Below are 22,667 nucleotides of genomic sequence, written 5' to 3' on the forward strand. Positions count from 1 at the left end.
GCTAATACATACACTATTTGGGTTGTATTTTGGATTATTCCGAATATATTGTTATACTTTTGTTAACTAAATTATAACCTCCATATCTCCAATCGTTTTCTATCTTTAAGATGAGGTAATACTTATCTTATTTTATTGAAGAACTACCATTCATAGGGGACATCCATCCATCCCCATTTCTCCTATCAACAAAATAATCTATTTATTAACAAACAAAGGGTGTGATTATCGGTCCCTCATGGAGATGAGAATTTTTGGGTGATGATATCACCATTTAATTGTTGAGACCGATCTGCTCCTCACACACAGGGCGCCTCACATGCACTTCCTACCATGCATTGGGAAGATCTCCCGTACTTATAAGTTATTATTCAGGGGAGGTGTTCCCAATGCACAGTGGATGTGCATGTGAGGCGCCCCTGTGAGGAGCAGATCCCGTTCCTTAATCGTTATTGTCTTGTCAAATCTACTTGATTTCTAGTTGGTCATAAGTATCCTTATTAGAGGTATGGGTTCAAATTACGGAAAGTAGATCTTGACATTATGTGCAAGTGGGTTCTGTGTAATTTGTCACCAACCCACTGACCAGGTCTAGCATGTAGCACCTGGCCCATATGTAGGGTTAAAGCTGCATCACCAATAAAAAAGAGAGAATGACAGTTCAGCCCAGCATCAGAATTCTTAGGCTCAAAGTATAGTTGGGGTAGATGCCCCGTCGAAATTGATGTCAATTCACAGAGGGGCATTGATATATAGAGTGGTGGTATTTAACATTTCGAATTTTTATAGGTCTGCAGAGGGATTCAGAAATCTGCAATGGGCCTGTCCATACTTTTCCGTAAAAAAATGGCATTGTCTTGATTAGATGAAAAGAAAACAGTAAATTAGTTATCCGAACCATCAAATGAATTCAACTAGTGTATTCATTTAAACAGCGCCTTGGTAGGTGATGAAATGAAGATAAATGAAAATATAAATTTTTGTTGATATAGAAATTTATTTAAAAATAAATGAAAATAGAAACATTCATGTTATAGAACACCCCTTTAACCTTCGATTAATGTGAAAATAAACCTCTGATCTCCCACCAGTTGGTTCATATAAGGAAAAAATTTGGAGTTTTATTGTTCAGCTTTTTTTTTTTTGATAGATAAACTAAAATAGCATTAAAAAAGAAAGTCTATACAAGTTTGTGATAAGTTCCACCTTACAGAATCATCAAATTAGTTCTTAGCTTCCTGCGACAACAGATGAGCAGCCTGATATAACAACTTAGGATTATTTTTCAGGTTTGATAGCCTATGTCATGCATAAGACTCTCCCTACGAGGCACGGTTAAGGATATCAGTGAGTTGGGTTTATGTGGTAAACCTGTACTGAATCTACTGATCCAAACCTATGGGCTTTAGGGTCGGGTCTAGGTTGAAGTAAACCCATTCTAAATCCAACCTACTGTTGATATTGCCGCATTGAAATTTTTGTAAAAGTGAGCTTGGTGGAGGGCAGGGTTCAGGATCTCCTCTCTAAGTCTCTATTTAACTGGGTCAAGTTGAGTTTGGGTTGAATTGCTTCGAGTGGATTGGAGTTGAGACAAGTCTTTGCCGAATTCATCCTGTTGACCATGGTTTTCAAAATCGGGCCAGACCAGATGGTCGGACCAGAAAGATTGAGAATCGGTCAGTTGATCGGTTCCAGTTTTCCTTAAAACTGGACTTTTCATAAAAATTGTTGATTTTGGTCAATAAACCATTGAACCGGGCAATTAACCGTTTGAATGGTTTTGACTGACTTTTTTTCTTTTTTTTTTGTCAGAATAGGCCAAACCATTCGATTTGAACAGTCAAACCATTCGACCCGATAAATCTCAATAAATCGATTTACTGCCAATCCCAATGCCTCGTTGTCTTGATATCTTGGTTTTTGGTGCGTTTAGATTCCACATTCGTCCAAGTGCAGCTGCATTAAATAGGACAAGGATCCACTATAGTTGTACATCTCTTGGTGGACCTGTTCCATATAACTACTCTGTTTCTTTTATCTTTATCTTAATACACGCATACAACTTTGGTTGGTGGGTGGATCACTCAGTTCTCAAATCTCACTTATAAGGGATTTGGCTGCATTTATATCAAAGCAGTACTAATTGTTTGGAGTTTGGACTATATTAATGTTAAATGAGTAGCTGTCCTACTTTTTTCGTATCTCAATAAGATCTTCTTATTCTGATTTCCACTGTAGAGCTATATACATTCAAAAGGTCAAAAACCCACTTCCTATGCATCTATATTTGTATGTGAATGGGCATCAATTCCAGCTATCACCTACTCATATGTACTTTGAACCTATAAATTCTGACCCTGGGCTGAATCGTCATTCTCCCTTTTTAATGTATGATGTCTCACTCAAGGTTTAAAATATTGATATCAGTACACTCGTTATAAATCATACTCAACCTTCAAACTCACATTAAATTGATACAAATTAATGGTCACAAATTCCTACTCAACCATTACAAATCATATTCAGTGTTATATGTCAATATTCAACCTGCCCAACCAGTAAATAAAACTGTCACTAATTAACTCAAACTAACTTCTGTTTCCTTAATTTCTTGGACCAATTTTGCTCATCTTACATATCTATGCCATATAAAATAGATACTTGTTTTGAATTTGATACAATCATAAAAGTTAAATCAGAGTCTCATATCATTAATTTATAACTTTGCCCTTTCATCCTTACTTGTGCACGTGTATAGCATGTGCCCCTTAGTCTAGTTTGTATAAATCCTTTATGTTTCTTTCTTGTAATGAGGGTTTTGTTCGATAAGCAATGTTGGTGAGAAATAAATAATGTATTTCGCCCAACCTGTATTCGTTATTTTGAAATGTCACCCTCTCACCTATATGAATCTCAAAAAGGCATGTTAGTAAATTAGCTTCCTCTACCAATAAAATTTACGAAGAAGTACGGATAGGCCCAATGCAGATTTCTGATTTCCACTGCATAGTTATAAACATTCAAAAGGTCAAAAACCCACACTCTATGCACCCATACCCACCCGTAAATTAGCATTAATTCCGATCTAGCACCTACACCAAATGTATTTTGAGCCTACAAATACTGACCCTGGGCTGAATCATTATTCTCCCTAAAATTTAATGGGGAGCATCAAAGTGTTGGAATCCAAAAGTTTAAGGGTCTTTATTGCAAATAAAAGTTCAAGGGGTTAAGTATCATTACCATCAAAGTATAGGGTGGCATCTATAATTTACCCCAAAAAAGCCAATCCCTCCAAATTAGTTGCTATGCTGCCATTGTATTGGTTCGAATGAAAATCCAATGTTGTATTAGCGCTTAAAAGTGGCCTCTAAGCATCATTACTAAACGTAAATCGTCCAATTCTAAGGGTGATAGTGGGGTGGATTGGGCTAGGCTTACCACCTCTTGGGCCTTGACCCATACGGGTATATGATTTTAAATATATATTAGAAGAGATCCATGTAATGCATGGGCTGGTGTTAAAAAGTACACATATTCTATACAAGAGTGATTACATTTAATTTCCTAATAAAAATGAAACTCATTTAATTGTGATTGAGTTTAAATAGTTCCATGTTTAACTCTTTTTTCTTTTTAAAAATTTAAAAAATAAATAGATAGTTAATTCTAAGGGGTTGGGGAAGCAATATGAGGACGACAGAGAATAAGCTGACATATGAAATTTAGGATAAATTACAAACTGCATTTTAAGCATATAGAATAGATGTATAAAATTTAGGGTAAATTACAAACTCCCACTCTGTACCTAGGGGGTGGAAGCACAATAACTCAGCCCAAAAGAGATATTTGTGATTTAGAATGCTCAATTTTGTCATTTTAATAGCTATTTTTTTTTTCTCCTGGTCCATTGAATCTCAAATGGGTAATTTTATAATTTTACCTTCACCATCAACCTTATTAATGGAATATGGGCAAAGTGCTGAAACGCATAATTCATGGGAGTCTTTGTCACGAAACATAATTTTGGAGGCTAAGTGTTTCACTACCCCTTTAAGTATAGGGTGGCAGTTTGTAATTTACCCAAAATACTTACACTAGTGATATTTGCATTGTTTCCATGAGAAGTGAATATTTGTCTTGGTTTTCATGCAAGTTATAAAAGTTAAATCCAATATCATATATGATTAATACTTGTGCATGTGCATAATATATGCTATTACGCTAGTAATATATAAAGCATATTCTTGCTTTAGTTTTGGTGTAGGTCATAAAAATTAAAATTGATAAATATAATATTAATTTATATCTTTACCTTTACTTGTACACGTACGCTAATGATATATAATATATCATATATAGTGTACTTTTATGATACTCACATTTTTTCGGTATCATAATTAAACCCATTATATCTATCATATTTATGATGTGGGCCTTGTGGGGATAGAGGAATAGAGCAGGGTGCATGTGAAGTCCTATGGATATATGCGAGGTTGAGCTCATGCCTCGTATTTTAGAGGGACCATCCAAATTATTGCATCATCGATTATAACAATGCGGATCCGCTTATAAATAATTGCCCCTAAATTGGATTCTCGTCAGCTCAATTTGGTAGGAGTATAAATACAAAAATGTAGTGCAAAACTTTGTATTTTACATATTTGAATTTATATTCTTCAAGGGAAAATGATCAAGTCAACTGAAATTGAGGTAGATTTGAGATGGATGTGGGTAGTGCGTAGTGATTGTAGAATTCAAATATGCTCCTCGTAGAGTGTTCATCACACCAGCAACCTCAACATGTTTCAACCATGCATTAAAAATATCTATCCATGAATGACAACATACAAATACGGAAGAGGTTTCTAATGCAAGGATGGTGTGAAGAGCAAATCCGGTTTACTGACTGTGAGTGACACAATCATTATAATTATTAGGGTTGTTCACGGATCGGGTTGGGTCGGTTTACTGAGGTTTTTCCAACCGACCTGACCTGGTTGGATACCTGAGATGGAAACCGAAACCAACCCAGTGTTAAGCAAAACCGACCTAATCAGTTTGAATCGGGTTGGGTCGGTTTGGGTCGATTTTGGCTCTATGTTCATCCATGCCCCCATGGCCCATGTTCTTGTGTGGTGCAAGTTTGGGTTGTTAGATATTTCGGTTTTATGTAAAATTGAAATATCTTTATTTAATAGTTTTAAATATAAAATATATTTAAATTAAAATTGAAATATATATTTAAATAGATTAGGTTGATTTAATTTTAAATCGAAATATATATTTAAATAGATTATATTTAAATAGTTAAGTAGGAACTAAGTCGGTTCGGGTCAGGTCGATTTCGATTTTCACACAAAAAAACCAAAACTAACTCGAACCATTGGTTTATGAATTTGTACAACCCGAAACCGACCGGTGCTGATGAAAACCTGGCCAACTCGGGTTGGATCGGTCCGGATTGGTCGATTTGATTGGGTTGGGCCTTCTTATGAACAACCCTAATAATTACTTCTCAAATACCTATAGCTTGCGCTAATAAATGCCAAAAACAATTTAGTGGATAAAGTTTTCTCCTAAGAATGGGTAGACTGATCAGGGTTGGTGTTTCCTTCTCAAGACTGATACTTTCATTGGTTGGAGGATCAGAAATACCAAACCAAAGACCAAAATTAAATCAGTTGATGAACAGTCAAATTCACATCTGCACCCCACCGAGGGTGCCCCACAATACATCCCAACTATGTATTGGGAACATCTCCTGTACTTGCTCCCAATACACGGCTGGGATGTGCTGTGGGGCACTTGTGGGGCACTCTCTGTGCGTTGGGGCACAGATGTGAATTCTGAACTGTCGGATTTCAGATTCCAACCAGGTGGTTGGGCTGAGTTGTTCTTTGTTTTCCAAAGAATTGTCAAGTGTCATGATCAGTGTTTTTAACCTCTTCTTGGCCTGGTTCATTGTACTAGTAAATCCTATCACACCGTTTCCAATCAGCCTCTAAGCTGTCATATTACCAAAAAAGCAATAGAGAAGTACACTGCAAAATCCATGGTCATGATTCATTCCACCTGTACGGTGGGGTTAAAAATTCTGAGGTGGGAGAACAGTCATTCTCCCAAAAAAACAATGACTCAGTCAATGATCCTAAGACGGTTGGATGTTGATATCATAAAACTGGGATCCATGTCTGCATCATAAGACTGGGACCCATCATTTTTTTCCATATGACCCACCATATTTTTGGGTAAATTGTTAAAATCCTCCCCCTAACAAGTTTGGTAATTGCAATCACTTTTCCTAAACTTTTTAACACAGTTGCAAGCAGGTCCACTCCATTAGAATTTTCTAACAAAAGTCATACATGAAAATGTCCAAAATATCCTTGCAAATTACTTTTGACCAAATTATTTATTTTTCAAATTTTCTCTTCATATCAACCGCTGCCCCAAACCCTTCCAATCTCTTTTAGGAGATTGATTTATTTTCTAAATGTGCCCTTTAAATCACTCAAGGGTAAAGCAGTAACTTTAATTTCTCTCTTTTTTGTTGTTAATAAAGTTTGTATATCTAACCTCAACAATAACTGCATGGGTATATTGGACAATTTTTGTACCTTTTGTTAGAGGATTCTAATAGATGGGGGTCTACTTGCAACTATGTCAAAAAGTTTATGAGAGGTAATTACAATTACTAAACTTCATGAGATTTTCAGCAACCATCAGAATCTTTAGGGGAGGTTCCCACAATTTACTCTATACTTTTTTGTTCATAGGACCCACCATATATGAGATAGGACACAGATAATATTGGAACGGTTTTTTATTGGAAGCAGATCTAAACCCATTATCCCTATAGAAGATTAGAGAGACTTGCAATGTATGCATGGTTCATGTGTTGTTACCATCAAAGTGTAGGATGAGTTTGCATCAGGTGTCAATACACGGTCCCAACAACATCCCAACCAGTCATTACAAGTATACATAGGGAAGGTCTCCCCATGAATGATAAAGGAGGTATTCCTAATATACGGGCTGTAGTGGCACATTGGGACAGTATTGGAAGCGTTTTATTGGTATCAGATCCTCGTAGAACCACATGCTCTTTGTGGTATGGGTAGTGGGTCTCATTTTCTCCCTCCTCTTCCCCAACCTTGATTCCTCTATGACGTGTAATAAATAATACAAAAAAAAATATCTCTACATGAATGATACAAAATATAAGTACAAGAAATATTCTCAATGTATAGTTGTAGTGTCTTGTGGGTAATTGTTGATAGCTATACTCCTTTTAAGCACCCAATAACATATTTTTTTATTGATTGTCCTTATTGTCAATGAGAGTTTCAACAAAATTAAGTGTTTATTTATTTATTTTTCTTTCAACTTTGATTTTTATGCATTATTTAATATTTAATTAATCATTGATAATAATGATTAATCACCAATGAAATGAAGTATATTTCATTTTCATTTTTATATCTATTTAATTAATCATTTAATAATTTGTTTTTCTAACAACATGATTTTAGAAAATTAGTAAAATTTCAAAAAACACAATAGCACAATTTATAGATTGATCGAAAACATAACACCTATTCAAATTGAACCTGAATTCTTCTGTACATGCCAAAAGAATATCCTTTTCGTGCATAATATCCTTTTATTTTTTTGGTATGCACGATAATGAATATGGTCCAATTCAATATATGATTCGAATTCAAATTCTTTTGTGCATACCAAGAACATGATCATCCTTATGCAAAAAATGAAATAAATTTCTTACATTATGCACTAAAGTGTTCAAGAATCAATAATAAAAAGAATTGGTATGTGAGGAAAAGTGATAATATATATACTTCTTCATGAGTTCATCTCTTAATCTATATAGGGTTTGAGATTAATTATATTTTGTGATACTAATCTAATTTTTATATATGGTGTATGTATAAATTATGTTCCCTTTTGATTCATTTGGTACTTTGGAAATTTGACATATTGTACTCAAATTAATCTCTATTTAAAGAATGAAATATGAGTTAAGAGTGACTCTTTTTGAAGTTAAATATTTTTAATTTCAAAGAATGATGTTGCAAGGAAGGGGCCTTTTGCACACACTTTACACTAAGGAGGAGGTGCTAGGCCAACTTGTGCAATCTAACATATAACAGTGTATGTGTATGGATGGGGAAAGGATATTTGAACCAACCCCTATTCAAACATTTTGTCAAACAAGTTAGAGTTAGTTGCATTTTTCAATTGAAACGGATTTACACGTGTGTTAGCAACAATTAATAGGGCATAAAAGGGTAAAACATGATTTTTATAAATTTAAGGCTATGACGGGATAAACTTTTACTTTGGTAAAAGTGTCAAAGTACAAAGTACATATAAAACTTTTACCTTGAAATTAGTTTAGATGAAAATTAAATTGTGTAAAATATGTTTTTCAAAATAAAAGTACCATTTATCATTTGGAAAAAGCATAATATTAAACATGTGTAAGTGAAATGTGGATAAAAAAATGTGTAAAATATGCTTTTCAAAATAAAAGTACCATTTATCATTTGGAAAAAGCATAATATTAAACACTTGTAAGTGACATGTGGCTATTACATGTCAATGACACATACAATTGTGATATGTGATAGTCATATAATACTAATAACATGTGTCAACTTCTTCTATTATGTAGCGCATGGTAATAAAAAAACAATTATATGTATAATTACACACTGCCGGAGGGGGCTTGTGCTAAGCACAGGCCATAAAAACATTAAAAATGCAAGGCTATATGTAAAAGCATTCAAATTATCTATTATAATTTTTATAATTTCATTCAATTCATTTGGGAAATATTATAGCTCCATTTGTTGAAAATGTTTGTAAGTGATTAGTTATCTAAATTCATTGGCAAAAATGTGTTAACTAACATGCATCATATATTTTAGTGTACTTGTGTGAACAATAGGGTTTATAGTGAATTACATATTAAAATATAGTTGAGTTTAATAACAATAATTTTCTTAACAAAAATTCGACATTCTCGCATCAACTAGGAAATAGTAACGGGAAACCAATGATTATCCTCTCTTATTCATAAACAGCATCAAAATAATATAGATGGTTTTAGGCCTTGAATACATTTATGCTCCTTTTATGCTTAGTAATGAATAACCTACCATCTTTTTTTTTTTTTTTGATAATTGAAATGTGAATTCATTAAGCAAAGAGAATAATTTGTTACATGCGTCTTGGAGAATCGTGAAGTGTAGGCTCTCCTAGATATTACAGTGAAACAAGAAAAAACAATAATAAATTATAAACTTGCCCAAAAAAAGCTCTTCCCTAGAATCCCCTTATTTAGCAAGACAGTCAACAAAAGCATTTGCCAACTTGACACATGTTAACCATTTAATTTTTTTCATAAGATCCCTATAGCTCCAAGTAGCTAAATCGGGGTTGTGTTGGCCTTACCCAACACACAATACACTACAACTAGAGGTGTATCATACTAGTCATGTGTATCGGATCGATACGGGTGCATATCACCTTGTACCAATACGTATCGGTCCGATACCAAGCAATACAGACCGACACGAGTGAGTACATGCATACTTGTTTATTAAAATTAAAGGCACTCGGGTGACTCAAACCTGAGTACCCCAAGATGGGAAGCACATTTAAGGCAACTCATAAACCATTTAGGCAACTCCACACTTATGTAAATATTTAAAATAAAATAACATTTATTACATATAGCATGTAAAATAATACATGTAATTCAAATAAATAGCACATTTATGTTTAACAATTTTAACTAAAAATTGTAAAGAATAATTTTCAAAATTGATATTTTATAAACCTATGGAAATAATCTATCAAATTTACATAAAAACAAAAAGATGATTTTTATCTCTAGAAATTTATGCAAATAAAATATTAATAATAAAATCATTATTTTAATACTTAAAATTAATAATATATATATATATAATAAATTATAAATTAATTAATATTTTAATTTACATTACATTGAATAACAACATATTAAAAAAATGTTTAGAAAATATTTGAGAGTATAATATTAAATAGAATCTATCAACTCTATTAATCAACATTTATACCAAAAAATGATTTTTAATTTTAGAAAAAGAAACTATAGAAACAAATCTATCAATAATGTAATAATTATAATAGTAGTTAAAATTTTGCATATTATATCTTAGAAATTTTAACAGATTTGATATATTTTAAATTCAACTTATATTTTTTTATAAATTATTAATTGATATTCTAGTTTACTTTGAGAATTTAATATTTAGTTGAGTTTTTTTGTTAAAGTAAAAAACTAAAAATAGTAAAACAGAAAATAATTAATATAATAATTAAAATATAATATATGCATATCTTATGTGTCACGGGCTCTTGATTGATGCATTATCAATAAAATTGTGTAATATTTATCATTTTTCTATATTAATTGTAATATATTTTATCATATATACCGTTAAAATATACATTTCCTTTGTATTTATACATTATTTGCGACTATTTGATTTTAAATTTAGTGTTATTAATATATTTATGGAATTTGTATGTGTTTCTCCAGGATATCTAAGCGTTTCCATTTTTTTCGTCCATATTCATGTGTTTCCAAAACGTATCCATATCTGCATCCAAATTGTCCGATATGATACTCAATACCGATACTTTGATCCTTTATCCCAAGTTGGTCGGCGATCTGAATTTCTTGTATAGCAACCAACAGCTCAGCCCTTGTAGAATCACCTACTCCCACCGGGCCTAAAAACAATGATAAAATCTTGCTATCCTTAGTTCTTAAGACTCCTTTAATCCCTGACAATCCTGGATTGCCTCGACTACTCCCATCAAATTTCAATTTGATAAAACCTTCTAAGGGAGGTATCCAAATTGTTGCAAACTTATTTTCTTGAATGGACAAATTAGCCATTGCAGTCCACCTTCTCCAAAAATCCACAAAGGAAAATGGAGAAAAGGATTCTAAGGTTCTCAGCCAGTGTATAGCTCTAGTAAAGATACACTCCTTTACTGTCGGAAGGGCTCTCTCCTTGTCAAGAAAGATTCTAGAATTCCTTTCTTCCCTAATAGTCCATAGTGTGGCTTCTCTTATGCATCTCCACATGCATTTCCCTTTTTTGCTGCCCAAACGAAGGTAGACGAGCTAAACAACAAATTGACTTCCGATGGCAGAATCCACCTGCAATCAAACAAATCAAAAATCCAATCCCACAGAGCTGCAGCAAAGGGGCAAGAGATTAATAAGTGGTAGAAATCCTCACTATGGGCTTTGCACAAAATACACCAGCTTGGATAAAGACACAAAAAGAACTTCTCTTTTGCAAGTTTTCCAAGGTATTGAAATTACCATGGCACACCTCCCAACAAAAGACAGCTATCTTAGGGGGAATAGGTTTGGTCCAAACTTCTCGTATAGGGAAAGACCCAAGCACATCACTAGAACAAAGGGATTTAAAAAAATAACACAAAAAATATCCTTAAGGAGTAGGGTTCCACACTCTCTTATTAGGGGAAGAAGGGCCTAAACAAACATTGCCAAGAGTAGAAAGCAACTTGGTGACACAAGGAAGTTCAGCCTCCCGTAAACCTCTATGAAAACCAAAATCCCAATTCAAAGAAATAGGGAGGACTAGAGGGGAGAGGAAAGAGGAAATAGGCTCTTTTTATAAAGGGAAGAGAGTAAAGAAAGAGGAAAAGGTCTTTGAAAGACAAGTTACCCACCCAAGTATCTTTCCAAAACAAAACTACATTTCCTAAACAAGCATCATACCTTACACATTGAAGAAAATTTGGGAAGAATGCCATGTATTGCCTTCCAAGGAGTTGATAGAGTAGACGGATGAGATACTCTGGCATCCCAACCTAAATCGGAACATCCATGAATGCTACCCACCACCCCATGCCACAAGCTTTCTCTCTCCATCGGCCATCTCCACAACCACTTTCCCAACAAGGTCTCATTTTTAAGAATCGAATTCCCTAAACCTAGCCCTCTCTCTCTTTACTCTGACTCACTATCTCCCAACTAATTAGATGATCCATTCTTTCAACCCCTGGTTCCATAGGAAATCCCTCATCAACTTTTCCAATTTTCTAGCCTCCCTAGAGGGGATCCTAAAAATGAAGAGGAAGTACACCAAGAGATTAGTAAGTATGGCCCTGATCAAAGTTACCCTTCCCCCCCAAGGAAATGCAGTTCTTTTTCCAAGTTGCTAATCCTTTTTCAAATCTCTTACAACTAGATTCCAGAAGCTACTTTCCTTAAGATTCCCACCCAAAGGTAAACCCAAATAATTCAATGGTCAGGATGCCATGGAACATCCCAAGTAAGTAGCAATGACTCGACCTCAATATCCTAAAAAAGGACACCTACCACACAACTCTTTTCAAAATTGACTTTAAGGTTGGAAACACTTTCAAAACCAGTTATTAGGTCCTTAAGGTTACTTACACACCTCAAAACACTTCATTCACAAAAAAAATTATAACATCATTTGCAAATTGAAGGTGGGTTACTGAACATTGTTTCTACCAATCTTCCAGTCGCTTATTACCTCCTCCCTATCTACAATGAAAATCCGTCTACTAATCATATCTGCCACCAACCTGAAAAGGAAAGGGGAGAGTGATCCTTCTCTTAAACCCTTACAGGCTAGAAAAAAGTCTCTTACTACTCCATTGACTAGTACAGAATAATGAGCCAAAGTTAGACATCCAGAGATCCAATAACACCATCCTTCCCTAAAACCATAAAGCCTTAGTATCTTTAAGAAGAAGCTCCAGTCCACCAAGTCATATGCCTTTCAAGTATCCAATTTATAGGCAAAACCTCATCTCACAGATCTCCTCATGTCCTCTACACACTCATTTGCTATTAGGATTTGATCGGTAATTTGCCTACCTTGTACAAAAGCTCCTTGAGTGTGGTTAATAAGGGATGGTAAGACCCTTTTGATCCTCAAAGAAAACACTTTTTCTAAAATTTTGTAAATACTAGTCACCAAATTGATGGGCTTGTAGTCTTTAGGTTGCTTGGCATCAATCTTTTTAGGAATAAGGGCTAGGAAAGTGGCACTAACTCTAGAGATGATAATATGTCTTTCTCCAAACTCCTTGAAAACTGCAAACAAATCCTCCTTAATTATCTCCCAACAATCCTAATAGAATGCCGAGGTAAAACCATATAGTCCTGGAGCTTTTAATCTATCCATGGAAAAGACTGGTTGTTTTATTTCTCCTCGCTCAAAATCTCTTTCCAACCATCTCACGTTGTTTTCCTCCAAACTAGCCCAATTTAGGTTCATTTTTCTTAATAATGATGCACAAAAAGAATAATACAAGTGTGCGTTCCTTTTTTAAATATTCCCAAATAAACAAAAAGCCCATTTTTAGGCCCATGAAATCCCAAGAATTTCCATAGTTAACAGTGGCATGTTTATTCCTTTTTTTAGGATTAATTAATAACAAACCCTTATGAAAAAAAAAACAAAAGAAGGCAGGTCGATAGAAGCCAACTTCAGGTTGAAAGGCCAATTTTAGACCCCCCCTCTCTCTCTCTTACAAATTAAACCAAATAAAAATTTAAAGAAAAAACTAAACGCCAATGAAGAACAAACAAGCCCTTTACTTTCAAGCCCCACCAAAGACTCAATTCTTATTTAATTTTTATTATTATAAAAAATATAAAAATGTGAATTTATAGAAACATTTTTAAAGAAGAAAATATTCCTTGAGTTTCACTCATTTCTAAAATACATGAAATACATATAAGATTCCATGGTAATTCAAGTCTATTGGACACTATAATATGGAAAAAAATGAGTATTACATTTTCCTACAATTAATCAATCACATCGTGCCCTTTGCTTCTAGTGTACCTCTTATTGTTCAGAAAGATATGCATACTCTCGTCTTAGCTGACTTTTAAATTGATATATGAATCATGCCCTAGTGAAGAATGAAAATGTGCAAAGACTTTAATTGTCATATAATCATATATGTATTTTTAAAGGATTTGACTATGATACCGGAAATACATAATATCAGATAAACTTACAGCCAATCAACTAGTATCATAAAAGTGGTGACCAATCATATGGTATTCATTAAATTCATAGGGGTGCTTTGATAGTTTGATTAGACAAATCTCTTTTGGTACCATGTCTTTCTGGTATCATAGATTTTCCCATTTTTAAATTATTTCAACCGTAGTTGTGCTACTTAGGGTAGTAGTTGACATGAATATTTATATTAGATTTTATAAAAATAATTTCAATTAACATTTTATTAGTTCAAATGGAAAAGTAAGCACAATCACGATGATAACAAAACAACTTCAAATAACATATATTAGAATTTTTAAATATTATTTTAACCAATATTTTAATACTTCAACTATCAGGGTGCAAACAATTTAGTATTTCAAACGAAAAATAGAATAATTTGATATGTGAAGGCAATTAGAAGGTCCCAATTGGAGTTGTAAGCTCATAGTGAAGAGAATAGTTCTTCTCATAACCTCATGTGTAATTTGGGATGACATTTTTGACCTATCCAACTGACCCTACTTGAAACTCACCCATACCCACCCATTTGAGTAATGGGTTGATATGGGTTGATTGACCCATTAGGATGAAGAGAAAAGGATACGGGTGGGTTGGATTGAGGGTACCCATTGAATCATCAAGTTTAAATGTCAAAGTTTTTCTAATTCTCTACCAACTACGACATTTAAACTATATTTTACTATTTGAATTTTCAGTTTTATAGAGAAATAATCAAGTATTAAACCTTTAACACAACAAATTTAGAATGCCATTAGGATAAGTCTTCCCTCAACATCTAGGTTTAGGGCTTCTTTTTCTTCTCCTCCTCCACCTTTATAATTTTTTTTTCTACATTTATCTTGTCTAAGTGTTTAATCTCGTCTTTATTTAATTTTTTCCCATGTATTTTTGTTTTTAAATCAAAGAAAAATCGAAATGATAGTGTTGGTTCCTTTTTAGATTAAAAACAAATTACTTGAAAAAAAAGTTTACAATTTGATTTTTTTTCTATTTCGTTCAAACCACATATATACAATCAACGATGGTTTTAGATCTTTTACTCCTTTTTTTTTTATCATGCTCAATCTTGCTCTCATCAAGCCAAAACCTATGATGATTTTAGATTTTCAATTCATATACTACTGATAAAATATTGTTTCTTTGACCTCAAATGAGGAGTTATATATCAACGATTTTGATAGTGGCTTTCAAGGAGTGAAATTTATCCCCTTTGATCATCTTGGTCGTCATTAGAGTGATTATTCGGATCTTCATTTTGAAACCTTTTATGGCGGTGAAATCTTTTGGCTCTATTTAAAAAACAGAATAAATTGTTGAAATAAAGAGGGAAAAAAAGGTGAATCACGAGAAAAAAATGAAAAGGAAAAGAAGAGAGATGGTAGAAAAAAAAAAGAAAAGTGCTAAAGTAACCTTAGTAAATATCAATAGTTGAGATAAAACAAATATTAAATATGAATAATAAGATTGAGATTAAAATTGCTTGATTTTCATCTCCTAATAATGGATGAGCAATGAGAAGAGACAAAAAAATAGAGGATAAAAGGAAAGAAAGAGAGAGAGTGAGAAGATTATGAAATAAATAAAAGATAAAGGGGCATTAGTAAGTGCACATTTTGCTTTAAAAATATAATTACATGTACAATAGTAATATATGGTAATCATGTAACAATGATACATGTCAATTTGTATTATTATTTGACATATGACAAGCATAAAATAATAACACATGTCCAAAAGTTACATGTGACAATTACAAAATAATAACACATATCAGCTTTTATTATTATGTGACATGTGATAATTAAAAAATAATGGTGCATTAATAATACATGTATAATACTGATACATAATAGTCATATAAAAAAATGTATTTATATACCAATGCCAAATGGGATTCACATGTAAAACAATAATGTGTGACAATTACATTATAGTGGCACATTTATATTAGTTGTTACATAATAATCATAAGCCAATATTACTCACATGAAAAAAGAATATACACGATTGTAACGTAACAATTATATGTACAATAGTGAGATATTATATTTAAATAACAATTACATATGACAATCAATACACACAAGACCAAAAGTACATGTAAATAAAAACAAAAAATTAAATATTTATTTTATAATTTTAATGTTTTTTAATATTTTATAAGACTGTAAAATAAAATTATAAAACACTCAAAACAAATGTGATATTTTTTTACACTTTTATAACTTAAAAAGTACAAAAACTAATCAAATATCATCACATTTTATATTTATAAACATATAATTTATAGAGAATATGTTTAAGTACAGTGAGATTAATCTAAAAAGAATATTTAATTTTAAAAACTAAGTACAAAGTATTTTGAAACTTCAAATGCATATTATATCAAAATCTCAATTAATCACGTTATAAGCATCATATATTATGTATTTAGTATAACTTACGTTTTATTAAATAAATGTGTGTATTTGATTTGTCATAAAAATTAAGAAAAAGTGATTGACAAATATTTTTCTATGATTTCTTAACAAATAAATGTCACTAGGTGTCACATCAATAGAGTAGTAAATAAATATTTTTGCATTAGGGTAAACGTTAAAATTAAGCGTCCCCCAACAATTAACTTGCACGTAAACCAAATAAAGGATTTATCAATAAATATGCATATGAAATAGCATTAAAAAAAATGTGATTTGCCAATGACATGACATCGCTTATCAAATAAACGAAAGTCGTACTAAACACTGTAATAGCCTACCTACTTTTTATTAGTTCATGTTAAATATATCAAATGATTTACTTGCTTTTTTTATTAGTTCAAATTTAGAAGATATATACTTGTCATTAAGGTTATTTTTGTTTACAATGATAACATAAATATGTTCAATATAAATACAAATGTGTTGATTCATTCAAACATAAAATATTTGTTTAATTCTATTATCATTTATTAGAAAATTATTATATATAATTTTTTGTTGAAAATTTAAAAAAAATGTTTTTTTTACAAATCATAACAAATGATAGTTCAATGTTTTTAAAAGTCACATTCTTTAAACAATAAATAAACGGTTGAGTGATGGACAAAACATAAAAAATTATGTTTCTTTCAATTAAGATTTTTTACATAACAAGAAAAAAGAATTTTATCAATAAATTATTAACCAATTTTATATTAAAAAATTTTGTAAAGTAGGTAAAATGTCCACTTGACACAAATTTGGAATCATTTTTCTAACAAATGGCAATAGAATTAAACACTATAAAAGTTGGTTCAGTTTTATATTGATAAATTTTGTAATATTGTCAAATAATTTTAATTATAATGAATACAAAAAAATGAATCTCAATATTGGAATTCAATTTTTTTACATTGATGTCTTTGAGTAGATATAAGTTTTGCTCTCATTTTGAGTGCAAATATGTTTTAAAAGTTGTGATACTTGTTATTTTAAGCACAATGTATTTTTACCAAATAATTTCAAGATTAAACCAAAATGCATATATGTATTAAATCAACATTTTTCTATAAACAAATTCAGCCCATTTAACTAATTACATTACAAAATGTCATAAGTTCTACCTATTTTTTATTGTTTCACGTTACATGGTCTAATTACTTATTATTGGTTCACATTGTATGAATATAAAGTACGTTACACATCTTTAAATGTCAAATTACCATCTTTAGATGTTAAAATACCATCTTTAGATATCATTGGTTCACATTGTATAACCTCGTTTCTAAAATATCATCTTTATATGTTAAACTACTTTATCACATGAAATATTCTTACACATGTTTTGCAAGATTTATTTCATGTTTTATACGTACTTATCATTAAAAATTTTATTGTAACATTTTTTTCTCATTAATTTATCTATGTTTAAAATTTATGCTTTGCGGAGTCGAACTATGATGCATTTTTTAAGTTTTGAGAAAAAAAACACATTATATCAAAATTTCAACCAATCACATTAAAGATGTCACATAATTTGCTTATTTTTCATTGGTTCATTTTATAAGAGCATAGACATATATATACCATGTAAACCGAATAATTTTCCAAACCCAAATGTGGTCTACCATGCCGCATTTCCAATACCCCCTCATCATCTAGGTTCCTCAAGGCTGCCTATTACTCATTTGATTGTGTTCCTCTCATCGATTTCCGACCACCCAATTCTTCGCAACCACCTTTTTCATCCATCCATCTAGCTTAACCATAGTCCTCTACCTTAAATTTGACATTGGAAACTAATGAGGTGTGGTTAAAAGCTTACGGCTCCGACTTTGTTGTTGCAGTTTCAGAAATGGCACAAAACAAAAAAGACATTTTGGATTATAAAATGATAAATTAAAAATTTTTGATAAATATAACAGTCATGTGACGTCATATATAACGGTTTATGATGGAACATTAGTAGTAAGAGGGATTTTAGGCAATTATGTAAGACAATAGTTAAACAATAAGGATATAGTTAGTCAATTAATAGTAGGGGTAGTTAAAGAAATTTACCCAATATAATAACAAACAGTGGATATAACACATTTTCATGAAAGTTGCATTCTTTAAAAACAAAAATAAAATAAACAGAACACTAAACTCCTTTGAACGATTCTATAGTCAATGTGGGTCCCATAACAAACAGTGGATACAACACATTTGTATGAAAGTTGCATTCTTTCAAAATAAAAATAAAAGAAACATAACACTAAACTCCTTTGAACGATTCTATAGTCAATATGGGTCCCATAACAAACAGTGGATATAATACATTTTCATAAAAGTTGCATTCTTTCAAAATAAAAATAAAAGAAACAGAATACTAAACTCCTTTGAACGATTCTATAGTCAATGTGGGTCCCATAACAAACAGTGGATATAATACATTTCCATGAAAATTGAATTCTTTCAAAATAAAAATAAAAGAAACAGAACACTAAACTCCTTTGAACGATTCTATAGTCAATGTGGGTCACATCTCCTTTTGTTTAGTCTTCTCAACAAAGTATATATATCTCATCGTCCATCCTTCGTAAGCTCTTACGAGGTCTTTCACTGTGGTACGTCTTATCTACCATTTCTCCTTTTGCTAACCCATTGTTCTTTTAACAATGTTTGATCATCGAGAATCAATAGTATTTCTACCAGGAAATCTTCTTGAATATTTTTTAATCCAAACTTATATTCTTGAATCACTTGCAAATTCTATTCATACATGATATTTGATGTTTTACTTTATTGTTTTTCGTTAGAATCTTTTTATTTTCTTTTTTTATTCTACAATTTATTATCTCTACATTGTTTTGGGATTCTATATTTTTGTATCAACAATAGATCAAAGAGGTTTTGATTATATAAATATAATATAATAATAGAGACAGCTCTAATCTGTTCGGTTGGTGCTTCTTTTCTGTCTACCAGTTAGGTAGGTTGGTTTTATATTGTGCTTAATAATGTATTATAGAAATATATGTTTTGGAGATTCATTTGATTGTGGAAGGGCTTGCACTTTTATTAAATTTTGCATAAGTGATGTGGAATTTCTATTTTATTGAAACCCACATATTGATGAGTTTAAGAAAAAGTAATTTCTTTATAGAGAAAACATGAAAAGAAATTAATATTTGAATAGATAAAAGTAATTTCACTGAAATGAATATTCCACCATCTTGTCAAAAAAAAATGAGGCTTATATTTCCATTACTATCAAGTGTGCAACACAACATTTATAGGTTAAGTCAATCAAGCACATAAAGATTCAACAATATTTGGGCTGAGGCAAGTGAGCAGAATAGAAGTTCACATAGAAAAGGAAACTCTCTTTGAACTTAACATCATATTTCTTGTAGTTTTGGAATATCATCCATTCATCCTTTGCGTTAGACTCCCTCATATCTATAGTTCTTGCAAGCATTTGACAAATTTTAATTTGTTCTTTTTTTCGTTATTTATACTATGATTTTTCTTGATAGTTACCTTTATTAGATTTGTTGGGACTTGGTAATAGTGTTTTCGAACCGCTATTGACCCAGAAGGCCAGACCATTCAGCCCGGGGACCATTTAGGCAGTCAGTTCTGTTTCACACTTAACCTGGTCATTAGCCGAAAATTGTTGATTTGGTCAGCGGCCCACTGACCCAAGCAATCAAACCATTGATCCGTTCAACCCGTTCAACGTTTTTTGGCCTTTTTATTTTATTTATTTATTTATTTGTTTTTTAAGTTGGAGCGGACCTTCCATTCAAACCAAATGGGTTAATCGTCTACCAGGAAACCAATGGCTAGAAATGGTTTTGGTTTTGGTTCTAGGTCAATTTTTAAAACCTTGCTTGGGAATATAGAGTTCAATGAAATGATGGCCCTTCCTAAGAAATCGAACCTAGTTTTTGTGATTATCTCAGTTTCCAATTCTAGATAATTTAAGTTATGCCCCAAAGTTAGTCTACCACCCCAACCCCATTCAAATCATTGGTATAAAATAGTGATTTGTGGTTTTCAGCATTGGATGCAAGGTCCCATGATTAGTGTATTTCATGGAGTAGCACCACAGTGGATTGTTGTAATGGGTGCAGGGCCTCAAAAATGTTAGGATTTTGTGAAGCAGCACTACATTGCCAATTCTTTGGGGCATCTTAGAGGAAGTAAAAATGTGCTTTCTAGTTTTTATTAATTACTCAAAATTTTATTTTAGTGCCTTTAATGTATTTTATTTGATGTAGCTTATATAAATTATTGATCTGCCTTTTTGTATTATTTTTGGTTTCCTAAATGACATTGTTGTTTAGTTGATAATTTGTGACTAATGGGTGACAAATTGGTTGGTTCTACATCTCTAATTCTAGCAATAAAACTTGTATAATGATTATTACTCGCCATTTGATAGGGTGCTCTGTTTCATTTATTTCTATGTTCTAACATACTTGGGATATTGAGTATGATAGGCTTTTAGGAGTGCAAGTTGGATACCCAGTTTGAAGAATTTACAGCATTGAGTCCTGAACCTCTGCAAAATACCCCCCTCCCACCCTCAAAAAAAAAGAAGAAAAAAAAAGCCTAAGCCTACCCAAATTGCATCCCTAATGGTTTTGTTAGTAGAAATTGTAAATATGTTTAGGTTTGCACCTCTTGCATTCTGGTTTATTTCTAACACCCTAGAATAGTGGAATGCCTTGTGTGATGCCTCCTACTTTTTAAAAAATTGATTTAATGGCTACCTTCAAGTTGCAACGTTTCCCTTTTCCTTGTACCTTCTCTAGTATTCTTTCAATAAAAATATTTTTCTTCTGATCTCAAAGGAAAAAAAATATATATTGTGTTATCAGTTTATTTCTCTAATCATGGGAAACTTTTTATCACCATATATTGCTCTTCCAATAGTGTAATGATATTGCAGTATAAATTAATGGAGCCATGCTAGTTGAAACAAAATAGTCACAGTATAAGATAGATCTTTTGTGGTCTTTTACCAAGTACAATTAAAGATTGAAAATGTCTGTGATTTGAGAGACTGAAATGCTATTGCCCATGTGCATGTAATGTTCCTTCTGTTATTTTCAGGGATTTATTGCTGAAATTTTGAGGAGAAAATGGTTGTACACAAGATGATTACCCCCAAAGCTGTTCAAGCAACTCTAAATACACCTAGTGTGGTGAAAGAGATTTTCATTGGGATCACATTAGGCACAATTGCTGGGGGCATGTGGAAGATGCATCACTGGAATGAACAAAGGAAAGCAAGGACATTTTATGATATGCTAGAGAAAGGGGAGATCAGCATTGTGGCAGAAGAGTAATTCTATCATCTCTATTTCAATTCCACTGATATAGTTGAAGGGGCTTCATCCTTCTCAACAAAACTTGAAAGCTAATACCTAAATGAGCACCATACTTTCTTAGTTTGGAACATGAGGGAAATAAATTTTTCTGGTACTAAAACTTGAGATTCATGAAATTTTCTTAATTTCAACAGCTGTTAGTATTCTGTTTAATGGTTGCCTGAATAGAGGTCTGCATCTTTGATTCATAGGAGATCTTCCATCTTTAATTGGTTCCTTTACGAGCTTTCAAGGTAAAGGAGCAACCAGATTGGAGTATATTATTATGGTTGTGAATGCATAAGCTTGGTTGTGAATGCATAAGCTTGAAACCTGCCCTTGCATAAGTTGTTGGTGGACGTTAGAGTCCTTTCTGTTTTAAGCTCAAATTTAGAACCATCTGCCCTTTCAGTTGCTGGGACTGTTTGTTAAAAAGTTCAAGCCAAATTCTAGTCCCTGTACCATGTGATTTTCATTAAACCAGAGTTAATCATTTTTTTATGGCACCTTGAAGCCCATTCGTTTTTCCGAAAGTTACTTACCCAGGGAAATACTTACCTGGATAAATGTATATACGCATGAATGTTGGCAATTTTCCCCTCGATCAGAAAGTTACTTACCCATATGGGAGATGTCCAGATGGGTATAAATTTTTTATTGATCCCATATAATAAAATCTAAAAGAAGAAAATGGGTATCTTGATGAATGAAAA

At 32.1% G+C, this 22,667-nt stretch overlaps 1 long non-coding RNA gene across 1 annotated transcript; it reads left to right on the top strand.

Moving 5' to 3' along the window:
- The first annotated feature begins 19,083 nt into the window (after positions 1-19,083).
- On the top strand, positions 19,084-22,460 carry LOC148872727 (uncharacterized). Its single transcript, XR_016106701.1, has 2 exons — positions 19,084-19,200; positions 21,698-22,460. It is a non-coding gene; the product is annotated as an uncharacterized LOC148872727 (long non-coding RNA).
- The last annotated feature ends 207 nt before the right edge of the window (positions 22,461-22,667 follow it).

This window comes from Nelumbo lutea, chromosome 2, assembly GCF_056320005.1.
Source record: "Nelumbo lutea isolate HS-2025 chromosome 2, American lotus-T2T, whole genome shotgun sequence".
Lineage (NCBI taxonomy): Eukaryota > Viridiplantae > Streptophyta > Magnoliopsida > Proteales > Nelumbonaceae > Nelumbo > Nelumbo lutea.